We start from the raw sequence: 12,261 nt of genomic DNA on the forward strand, positions 1-12,261 counted from the left end.
CCATTTTTATTTTAATAAATAAATGAATGTTGTATCTTGTCAAATGCTTTTTCTGCATCTATTGATATAATCATATGATTTTTATCCTTTATTTTGTCATGTAGTGTATCACATTGATCAATTTACATGTGTTGAACCATCCTTGTACCCTTGGAATGAACCCCACTTGATTGTGATGTATAATCTTTTAATGTATTTTAGTATTTGATTTGCTAGTATTTTCTTTAGGATTTTTGTGTCTGTACTAATCAGAGCTATTGGTCTGTAGTTTTCTTTTTTTTGTGTTATCTTTACCAGGTTTTGGTATCAGGGTAATGTTGGCCTCATAATTGTCAACTGTCCCATAATCACACCATGTACATTATTAGTGTTGCCTTCCTAGCTTGAATGTTAGGTCCCAAAGTCATGGGTCACGTCTTACACTACTTTCGTACTCCCCAGAGTGTCTAGCACATTCCTGGGAATACAGTAATAGCTCAATAAATATGTTTTCTGCCTTTGATTTTTCACACCGATCCCCAAAGTATCACTATCTTGACCAAACTTACATCCTGTAGGATAATGAAAAAATGTTATTTACTCTTATCTTTTCCCAAGTGGTTTTCAAAGTACTTTTTAGATAACATAATTAATTCTCACATTCCCTATATATACTGTAGTGAAAAAATAAAAACACTAAACTTTACAAGAGGAAAGCAAAGGATTTAAATTTTCATACTCTGTGATGAGGGGTATACCAAGAGCTGGCAAACTGGATATCTCCTAAGGCCTACTAAGTCTTACAGAAAAATTCAAAACACATCTCAATAGTGCTTTAAATATTAAAAACTTCTAGAAGTTTCCAAGACCCTGAACAGGATCCACTTTGGAAAGTTAGTCATCAAGTTTGGGAGAATTAATCTAAGGGGAATAATACCAAATATGAATTTATGAGCTTAGATCCTAGTTATCATCTGATTGTATCCACATCCTTTTGCCCCCAACTCTATATATACTTCTTGTCAAACACTTCATTTTATCTCTGTGTTATATTACATACTAAGATCATCAATAAAATATTTATTGAACATCTATGACAAGACAAGCACTATTTTGTCAATGTTTCTAAGGGAAACAAGATGCCCCACTGAGTGCCAATATGAAAGAAATTATTCCTCTTCATTCTTGCTCTTCTTTCTTTAATATTTCTGACTTGCTAGGTATAAAAATGGTGTCTTTTCTTTATTCAATATCATCTTGCCCAGGGATTCTGGTACCTTCTTCTACCCCGAGGGGAAGAAGCCATTGTAGAGACTCTGTCTTCAGGACTCTTTTCACAATTTATCATTCACATATGATTTGCCAGACTATTCTTCTTTCTGCTTTGACAAATGGAGGTTTTCTAAGATAACAATAACTTCAATAGCCTGAAGGTTTCCAAAAAAGCAGTTTACATGATGAATTAGGATCATACGGCAGCATACTGACCAAGGACAAAGGCTGCTTTCCTGACCAATGGCAATCAAAACTGAAAATCTGACTGAGGTTTCTCACCAGCCATCATCAAACTCAAGCTGAGCTACTTCCTGCATCACTTAAGCACCTTTTGTCTGTCAGGGAGAATACCGTGTATGACTGTTTTGTAATGATTATTCTCTATTTCTTTTTGATAGGGCAACTCAAAAAATTTTTTAAAAAGATGGATATGATGCTTAATATGATAAAGTACATTTTAAGCACGAAAAAAATAAGCATTTGTCTTTAGACTCATGACTCTATCATACCTAATATATACTAAAGGAACAGAGAGGGATGCCTCTTTTAAGTTTTTAAATTATATACTACTTTAAATGTTTCATTTTATAAACAACTGAGGAAATGGTCAAGGCGTTACTACAACAAATGTCTATCCTAGCAGGCTATCCATCATAGATAAATACGTAAAAGAACCTGTTCAATTTGCAAAATCTTTTGGTGTTCTAATGCTAAACGAGGGCTTTACCAGGCAGGGTAGAGTGTTCTCTAGCACTTGTGCTGAATCTCCATGAAATGAGTTTTTTCCCTAGGATAAACTTTTCACCTAGAAGCCCGGCCAGCTGGAGATACACTTGTTTATGTTTAAACAAATTCACAGTCAAAGAAGTATATTTCATTGGGATTACAACGATATTATTCTAAAGAAAACTGATGGAAGTCTAGTCAGTAACAAAAGAAGTGAGTCCTAATCAAAGCAGTAAACACATCTGGAACTTTTAAGGCCTCTGTAGAAGAAATTATCTACTGATTTTGGAATGGAGTATTTGAAGGTAAGTTTAGATGCTAATTAAAAACACACAGCCCAACAATTTCCGACAAAATCACTGCCTTCTTATGAATCATTATTAAGTAAAATTGGTGCCTGATCTAAGGCTTCATTTGCCTATATTAGAAGGTAGAGGGAAGCACTGGAGAAAGAAGTTGAGACTAAACAATGATTCTCTCTGTCAACCTTCTTTTAAGAGTCTGGTATTCATCATAGAAGTTTCTTTAGCTCAAAGCAAAAACAACAACAAAAGAAAAGACTCTGCATCATGACCATGATGAGCTGGAATTGTTTCAGCATGGGAGATGAAGGCATAGTTGTGATTACATTTTTATCTGTTTTACTTAAGTGATTAAAAAATTAATGGTGAGGGAATAAAATAAGCAAATACTATTTCTTAGTGCTTATATTCAAAATTGTTGTGTATTGGTAAATAAGTGATATAAAGTATAGCTCAACTGTCCAAAGCATTCCAATTAATTCAACTAAGACTTCCCATATCTGCTGTGTTTACAGCATTCAACAGAGCGGAAAAATATAAAAATGAATAGCTTATTTCCTGTTCTCGAGGAACCCACAGCCTAGCAAGGAAGACAGATATGTAAAAAGTAGACCATGAAACTAAAATGAAATTACGTATTCTCAGAGAAGTTCAAGCAAAGTGTCAAAGGAGCTGAGAGAAATTCAATAATTAAATGGATTCAAATCATAGGCCTGAAAAGAGTCCTAAGATGTCATCTTATTTACAACTCTTTTGTTGTTGTCTATTTGTTTCTAACATGAAAGAAATATGAAGCCTAGGAAGGTTAAGTAGTTTGCAAAAATTACAAATTAAAGGCAGAACTTAAAGGGAATCCAACTTTCCTGACACTTAGCTTACTATTATTTTATATTATGCCATCCTAACTTGGGGGTTTCTTGTATCAAAGTAGAACTAGGGTTTAGAAGTTGCATGTCCAAGTTCACGTCAGTGGGTCTGCTACATTTTTTTGGTGGGGAAGTGAAGGGGAACGTAGGAGGTGGGGAGTAGTGAAATAAGTTTTTGAAATTAAAAAGAATGCTCTTTATCATTGATTATTTTCTGTCTTTGTATGGGAACAGAATAAAGGAAAGGAGCAAATGTAATATGGATGGAGACCATAATGCAAGGGGATGAGTGAGGAATGTTGCTACACACACACACACGAGGGGGTAATGGCATGGACAATTTTATCTAAGGCACAAGAATGTCACTGACTCATCGTCCTGACTGAAGTTCTGGGCACAAAGTAGGGGCTTCTGACAGGCCCAGATGTCAGCCTGTATTACAGGTTGGTTTATCCTCTTCGTCAAGAAAAACAGTCATTTCTTTCATACCTAGACTTGCTGAGATAGATAGATAGATAGATAGATAGATAGATAGATAGATAGATAGATAGATAGATAGATAGATACATAGATACATAGATACATAGATACATAGATACATAGATAGATAAAACACAGCACCATCGTCATCAGCAACCATTAACATTTCCAGCAGGAAGACAGAAGATTCTCACTTGTGGCAGACTCTCAGCTGGGGGCGGGAGAAACTTGTAATTTAAATGGGCAACTCCAGACAGATACATAAAAGAAAAATCACCCATCCAGGTAGGTTCTATGCGTAGTACAGGCCAGAAATGAGGTGTTTGTAAACACCTTAGTCCTGGATGGTAGGAACTGTAATTTTCACAGAGGAGGAAATGTTGAGTCTCAGAGGAGCAATTTGCATGCCTGGTGGTAAAGGTCAGGTTCAGACTGAGGTCCAGTGGGCCCCAAAGTGCTTGCCTTTGGATCATACCCTCACCTCATGTACTGTATTTCCCTGAAAATAAGCCCTAGCCAGACAATCAGCTCTAATGCATCTCTTGGAGAAAAAATTAACATAAAACCCAGTATTATATTACATTACATTACATTATATTATATTATATATTATATAAGACCCGGTCTTACATTATAGTAAAATAAGACCAGTCTTATATTAATTTTTGCCCCAAAAGATGCAGTAGAGCTGATTGTCTGGCTAGGTCTTATTTTCGGGGCAACACAGTATATATTAGATTTGCTTCCTTCCTTCAAGACTAGGACTTGGTAAGTGAGGAGCATCCGTGGATCCAGACACACAAGAGGACTGAACCTCCCCTAGAACTGATGCTGTGAAATACCTGCTTTCGATTCCCCTGGAGCATTAGCAGGCTATTTAGCTCCAGAGGAAGAGCAGGTTGTTGACTCAGTCATGTCGTATAGGTACATCTTAAATCCCAGTCTGATGTACTTTCTGTCTGATGTACTTTCATCTCACTAAGGGCCAGACGGCATACTCTCTGAGACTTGGACAGAATAAGGCTTCAATAAATGCCTGATTGCTAGTACTGACTCATGCTTGCGGAAGCAGACAATAAGGTCCATGAAAAGGACCTCATAAGGTAGGCTCTACCTGTCTACAGTATGCAGCTTCAATTTGCTTGTCTTTAGAACATTCTACATCTGGTATTTTTGAGGTTGGTATTTCTTGACAGACAGAACTTCAGTAGCTATTTGCACTGCATGTAGAATTCAATGGACCTGCACGATATTAAACTTTCCAAAGAAAATTCAGGCGTGAAAAAATGTCTGGAAACATGTTTTGACTATGGATGACTAATAATCTGAAAAGAATGAGTTGTTATCTTGTTTATAGATTTGAAATTAGCAAAGAGTGTAGTGATAAGGCTAAAAAAGCTCATAAATGTTAAATTGCCTTCATTGATGTAGAGAGTTCAGAACTAAGGATTTCACATCTGTGTTTTAAATACACATTAGGAGGGAGGGAGAGAATGTGGAATCTAGGGCATAATGGTCAGGGTAGAGAAGGGTGGGACCCCTCAGTGGGTGAGGCAAGGCTGCAAAAATAGACAAAAAAGAATTCAGGAAGAAGGAGCATAATATTTGCTTTCAAAGATAGCACTTAAGGGAAAGAGAGATTAGATGCATTGTGTATGGCTCCAGCAACTGAACAGTAGGCCAATGGGTAGAAGAAACTGTTGGTTCAGTACAAGGTGGGACTTTCCAAAAATGAATCTCTCCTAGAACAGACCAGCTAGCAAGGAAGCAAGTTTCTCATCTGATTATGTTCAAGAAAAGGTGGGCTGGCCCATGCACAGGGAGAGATACTGAAGTAGAATTTCATGTACCTTACAGACAGTTAACTCTGACGTTGGTTATCATCCCCATCAACCATTTTATGGGGCACATTATTTACACTATACTGTTATAGGTTGAAAAAAAAAATCACTTGCCAAAGAGACAACCTTTTTGCCTTATTACACAACTAGCAGAGGGTTGAGTCCTGTCTTCCCAAACTTCAATTCTTATCAGTTCAAGATTCAGAAAGTGATTCGGTGATTGGAACACTCATATTATTTAAATCATTACCACAGAGATTATACTTATTTGAAGAAGAAAAAGTGATGGTTTGTATTGACACATGTGAGCACACTAAGAAATAGAAGTTATTTTTATTACTGACGCATTAAAAAAATGTGTTCTCTAAAAGCAAACCACGTCTCCATAATTCTGCATTTAGCAGAATGACAGAAAAGCTTCAGTTTCGGGTTAGCAAATTTAAAAAATATAACCTATGCCTCCTTTTTTCCTAAGCTCCACAATTTGCTGTGCCATATTCTCACTGTATCACTTACATTTCTCTTTACATTCATAATGCTTACCAGCAGATAGCCAAAAGGCTCGCCAAGTTGGACCACCTTCAAGATTTGTTTCCATGCCGGGGTGCTTCATGCACTTGGCAGAAGCAAGCTGCAAGCGGGACTCCATTTATTACATTATACTATAAACATGTCTTGAGCTAACAAGATACTCAACATGACAATCCCATAGGTTACCAAGCATCATAAACATCTGTTAATGCAGGCGCCAGAGAGAGCTGGAGAGAAGGCATCTAATATCCATGTTTAAGTGGTTTATGATGAGTAGTCTGCTGTTTAAAAATTAATAATCAAAAACACAGTCCCAAACTCTGCCTAGAACAAATATTTGCAAGGCAAAGTTATGCTCGGTTTGAAAAAAAAAACAACATACACTCATGTCGTCACTTTGTCATTGCATTTATAGACTTTCATTTCACACCTTTGCCCATTAAGTGTTGGCTTTCCATGGCATTCAGGAGACCAAAACTGTAATTTCACTGTGATATATTTACTCGAAAAGAAAGGCTGAATGTTGACTCACCAACTTTCCTTAGACCAATGTGAAACACAAAGTTTACAAGGCTGGAAGAAAGAGATGAGGTATGGGACATGCTTACACTACAAATGATGTATTCAAGGGTCTCTGTGCTAAAACACATCCTCCCTGCTCCATCTAAAGTCCATCTGAAGGGAAACTATAAATAACTGGAAACCTCTTGATATTTAATCTGGAATAACTGAGCTTTGTTTTTCTTAAAAGGAAACAGAATCCCGAAATCACAGAAAAGATGGACCCAACCCTGTCTGATAAATCATTTTATTTTGTTTCTATCCAGCATTTTAATTTCTGGAAATGTTTCAATACTAGTTACCTTCAAGGTCTATCCCTTGACAGGGAACAGGACTTCCAGGGTGACCCAGGTAGAAACTAGCCTAGAACACCAGTTGCTCAGGACACAGAGCTGCCACAGTATCTGCCAGGAAAGGTGAGTGCCTTCCCAGGCGCAGACGCCAGGGAGTCTAACAGTAAACACTCCAAAGACCATCTCGTCTCTGGACTATGGACAGCAGCACCCCGGGATTCTCAGATCCGCAGCTCCGACTTGGGTCCGTGTCTACAGGATTCCGTACCCATACATACACACATCTCCTAGAACCCTCGATCCCCCTTTGCAGGTCTCTTGAGAGTTCCAGAAACCTCCACCTCCAGCCCTATGCCCCTCGAAGGCAATAGGTTTAGAATTTTAAAGTCCGTGGCACTTAAATCCTATGCAGGAACTTCCGCGACTTCCCAACTCTCAGGCCTCCCGTTACCTTTCCCTGTCCCTTCCAAGGTCTGGCGGCACAAACAGGCGGGCGGCACCTCTCTGGTCTCCTCCTCCCCCCTGAACACCCTACTGGCTCAGGCGCCGACACGCCTCCCCAGGAGCACACACGCGCACACGTACACCCATTCCGTACACAGACTCCGCGTCAGACCACCAACTCCCGCAGCCCCGCGCCAGCATACACCTCCGGGTTATATATAAAGCATCGCCCCCAAAAAGACTTCCCCACGCACCCGCAAGTGGGTGGCCCTGCCCGACATCCTCTTCGCGCCGCCAGCACCATCTCCCACACACGCGGCTACCCCACTCACCAGTTGCTCAGCCGTCATGCCTCCAGCAGTTCTGTCAAAACTTTGAGCCTGGTTGATTTCATAACCGCGAGTATGTCCAGGGCTGGGGAAACTCGGCTCGCCAGGATTTCCACCCACCCCAGCTCATGGGGATCTTGTGGCCGTGACTCTAGTGACCCCAGCTCCGCGCGTGCCAATACCAGGCTCCAGCCGCCACAAACGCCACTAAGGGCGGTGCGCTTTGGGGAGGAGCGCTCGGTTTAGACGCGCACCGCCGGACCACCTCCCCTCTCCTCCCGTCGCGCAGCCTGGGACCTCTCCCCGCTCAGCCGCGGCAGCTTCAGCGTTTCTGCCCCCGTCCGACTGATGATGTCAAACAGAAACACTCGCAAAACTTTTACTACAAAACTACCTTCGGAGGAAGCCCCTCCAGGAACCGCAACACCGGTGGGAGCAATCTCCAGCGTAAGCTGGTTCTCCCGTCGCCCTCAGCTCCCGGCCGCCCCCATCAACTTCCAGACACACACACACACACACACACACACACACACACACACACACACGTTCACAGCGTGGATCGGGTTACAACAACCCCCCAGCAGAAAACTTCGCGAGGAGGGGAGCACAGACAACCCCCAAGTCATCCGGGAAAATAATTATCTGTGTAAATACACAAGACAGGTCCCCATTTTCATAAACAACTGGCGTCCCAGGGTCCACTCCCAGGCGCCCTGGCACAACTGGGGGAAATTAAGAGCCCGACTCCCGGAACCCCCCTCCAGTACCTTCGAGCCTCGCCTCTGGGTTGAGAGCGCGGGTTTGCGTGCGCACTGGACCGAGGGCGCGGGAGCCTCCGGCCCGCGTGGCCGCAGACCGGGGTCCCCGCCGCCTCCCGGGCTCAGCAGCAGCCGCAGCCGCCGCCGCCGCTGCAGCAGCCGCCGCCGCCGCCGCCGCCACCGCCGCTCCCTAGACCGCCTCCTCTTCCCATGGCTGCGCCCAGCTTGGCAGCTCCGGGGCTGTCAGGCTTGGAGAGAAGGAGGGGGCGGGGTGAAACGGGAAGGGAGGATGGGACGGGAGGGGTGGGAAACGGCGGCCGCGGTTCACCAGAGGTCACGCCGGGCCTGGCCCGCCGCCCCCGGGACCAGCGCGGCAGAAGCGAGGGGACTCAGTAGTTCAGGGCGGCTGGTTCGAGACTCGCTGCAGAGGTGCCGATCGCCGTCCGGGCCACGCATTCCGAGGAGCTGGGATGAAGCGTTTCCCGGCGAGGAGTTGGAGTTGGTGCGTGTCACTGTCCTCTGAGCTGTGCAGCTCCTCCTAGAGGAAAATATTGGTAGTTGCAGGATACTTCCTTCCTCTCCGCCCACCCCTGTTCCCAAAAAGAAGGCAGGACCTAAAACAGCCTAAATGCCGTCAACAAATTCGAAAGAATGCTTACAGAAAAGTTAGCTACCGCAGGCATGGGAAGAAAAACCAGCAACATAGCTTGGAAAGCGTGATTAGCTAACTAAACATTGCCTCTCTCCACCTGCAACCAATTTCCAAACTCCTGCTCACTGGGGCACCACGAAAAGAAAAGACAGTTAAAAGTTGGAAGGACCTTATTTTAGAGGTTGGAAAACCGAGACAGAGAGATGAAGTAATTTACCAGCGACACAAGGCATTATAGAAGAGAGGGATTTCCAGAAGCTTGAGCACAAGGCTGCAGGGAGTCCAGAGACAGGCCCCAGTCTGAGGACTGTCCTTGTGTGTGACCTAGGGAACACATTTTAACTGCCCTGCGCTGGGCATAGTTCATTTGTCAAACATGGGCCTGCCCACCTCATTCCACTGTAGGGAAAATAAAGTGAGCAGAGAAGTAGTCCAAGTGCTTCAGAAAGTTAATTTCTTTGCCCATGAGCATGTCATTTTGTAAAGCCTCAAACTCAAAGTCACCACATGCTTTTCTAAGCAGAAAGTACAAAAGTCCAGTTCCAGGTTGTCTGAGATCTGAAGGAGCAGCTAGCCATGCTATCTTTTTACTATTTACTTTATTACTGACTGCCAGTTGTAACATCATTTATCTAACAACTTCTAACAGCTTCGGCTTACTAAATAACATTTTTTTCTACAGGGCTCCCAGACACAAAGCCAAGTTTATACCCAGAGAGAAATGTTTAATCAGCAATTTAAAGAAACACCAAGCTTCTTAGAATAAAAGATCCCTGGGACATAAAGAGTAGTACAAGGGGCTAAGACTTGGGAAGGAACTCAAAACCAAAAACTCTGGGGCAGCAGATGTCACAGAAGACACCCTTGGGTTTTTTGTTGTTGTTGTTTGTTTGTTTAAGGAGGGCGCAGCTCACAGTGGCCCATGTGGGGACCGAACCCTTAACCGGCAACCAGGTGTTATCAGCACCACGCTCTAACCAATTGAACTAATCAGTCATCCCAAGACAGCCATGTTTTTAAAGGAACCCAATTAGTGGAAAATTCTGTTCCTCGGAGTCCAATCCAAGGCTGAGCTATGCCTCAAGAACCCAGCTGCTCCCGGCAAAGACCTGCAGAATGAAAGGAGGAGGACAGATTCTGGCAGGGGTGTGTATCATCCCTGTCCCATTCTGAGGCAGGTGGTGCGAGGGTTTTGATTTTGAACTGATCCTGTTCTCTCTCACCTGAGTGTAAGACTTTCCCTGAGACCCTCCCCCAATCTCTTGACTTTCCACACTTTGCTAGATCAGTAGGAGTGCTTAGCAGAGTTTGGAGTTTTTCAAAGGGGAGTGGCCCACGTAAAGGAAGATTAGGGCACAGACAGGCAGACACTCCTGTGGGTGGTCAATACATGCCAAGCTGGTAAAGGGCAATACTGGCAGGAGTGGGTTCCAGGCAGTCCTCAAATGCTGACTCTACTCCTGTCTGAGATGACTTTCCGAGTTGGCTCTTCAGTCTCTGGCACCACCACACTCTCTATCCCTTCTATGCCTTCTTATCCTTTGCCCAGCCCCTCCCCCTGGAGCCCAGATGGTGGTGCCAGATGGATTATGAAACACTTTCTGAGTTCTATTGTTTACTCCCTGAGATGATTTCAGAGCCATGCTTAAAACAGACGGGTGGCCTTCTTCTTTTCTCTGGGTTTCGGCATCCATTGCATGAGACAGGAAAGTAGACTGCTCTGGCTTTTGCTCTATCTTTGGTAGGAAAGCCATCATGCACAGAAAGCACAGGAGAAGACACAAAGGTTAGTATGAAGTATTATGGAACCAGAATAAACTGGTAACTTACATGCGGGGCAGTCTTTATTTTTAAGTCCCAGGAATAAAGGTCTCTGGATTTCATATATATGGCTATGTATAGGTCCATAGTATTAATAGTAAATGCAGCTTTGTATTTTCCATGTTATTGAGGAAAATGCATCAGGTATTCAGTTGACTAATTTGTTACAAGTTAATGCATACCGGAACACATTTACCTCATGAAACCTGAAACTGTACATATTCATGCCTTCCCTTCTGCCTGTAATATGCTACTTTGACCATGTAGGGAAGTTCTCCTTGATCTTCAAGTTCCAGCTCAATTGTTTAATTCCCCTCTAAAGCCCTGCCTGGTTCTTCCCACAGGCAGAATTCATTAACTAATCATCCCTGCGTCTGCATCTTCATCGGTCTTTATACCCACTTTTATTAAATATTTCAGTTTTTATTGATGTTTGTTTTCCCCATTAATTGAGACCCCTGAGGGAGGTGCTATATATTCTTAATATTTGTACCTGAAATGTCTAGGTTAGTGCCTAATAAATGATTAACCAAATTGAGTGAAAATTTCTATCTCCCAAATTTGTGTCTCAAACCTACATCTCCATGCATAGCTCCAGACTGCCATACTCCACATTCTCTCATATTCCACCTTCAGAATCTGTTCATTTCTTGGTCCCTCCATGACTAGCAGCTGGTCTTAACCACCATAATCCCTCACCTGGATAACTGCTGGAGTCTCTCAACTCCATGGGTCTCCCTGAATCAACACCCCATGACCACCACCAACCAAAGTCTAGCCCCACTCACTCAACGGTGGGATTCTTTTAAAAATGAAGTCATAGCATGACATTCCTCTGCTCCAAACTCTCCAATGGTCCTTCAGTTAAATCAGAGTGAAATTCAAAATGATCCATGAGGCCCTCTTCATGAGCTGTGTACCTCTGCCCTCCACCTGGTCTCCCATTACTTGCCGCTTCACACAGTCTGACACACTGACCTCCTTTCTGTTTCTTAAGGAGGCCAGTCATCCTCCTCACTTATAGCCTTCCCACTGGTTCTTCTCTCTGCCTTAAATCTCTTACCCCACTTTCTTTAAGTCTTTGCTCAAATATTACTTTGTCAGTGACTCCTATTTTAATAGAACCGTTTTATCCTATTACAACCCTTCCCCCACCCTGTTGTACCTGTCCGCTACAGCTTGGATGAAAACATAAACTGCATTTTTAAAGACAATAAAAATAACTATAACATGATTCAGATTATGCATGTTCAAGATATCTAGGAACTATATCTCCCCAAACTATACAACTCTACAGTATAAATTCCTTAAGTCTACAGTAATCTGGGATTAAGGCATTACTTCAGTTGTGTTATTGTACTATGAAGCACCAAAGCTTTTTCTCAAAACAAAACAAAGAGACT

General features: G+C 42.7%; 1 protein-coding gene across 2 annotated transcripts in view; it reads right to left on the bottom strand.

Annotated features, from left to right (window-relative positions):
- Window positions 1–9,360, bottom strand: part of GHR (growth hormone receptor) — a 233,313-nt gene extending 223,953 nt beyond the window's left edge. Inside the window, exons 1-2 of one of the 2 annotated variants that reach the window (XM_019748545.2) lie at window positions 9,255–9,360; window positions 8,395–8,923 (exon numbers count right to left, since the gene is read on the bottom strand). The gene's annotated coding sequence lies outside the window, so the exon portion shown is untranslated. Of the gene's footprint in view, window positions 1–7,630; window positions 8,134–8,394; window positions 8,924–9,254 lie in introns of those variants that run through there. The other variant, XM_019748546.2, reaches the window with a different exon arrangement.
- Window positions 9,361–12,261: the final 2,901 nt, after the last annotated feature.

The sequence above is a fragment of the Rhinolophus sinicus genome, linkage group LG03 (genome assembly GCF_036562045.2).
Source record: "Rhinolophus sinicus isolate RSC01 linkage group LG03, ASM3656204v1, whole genome shotgun sequence".
NCBI lineage: Eukaryota > Metazoa > Chordata > Mammalia > Chiroptera > Rhinolophidae > Rhinolophus > Rhinolophus sinicus.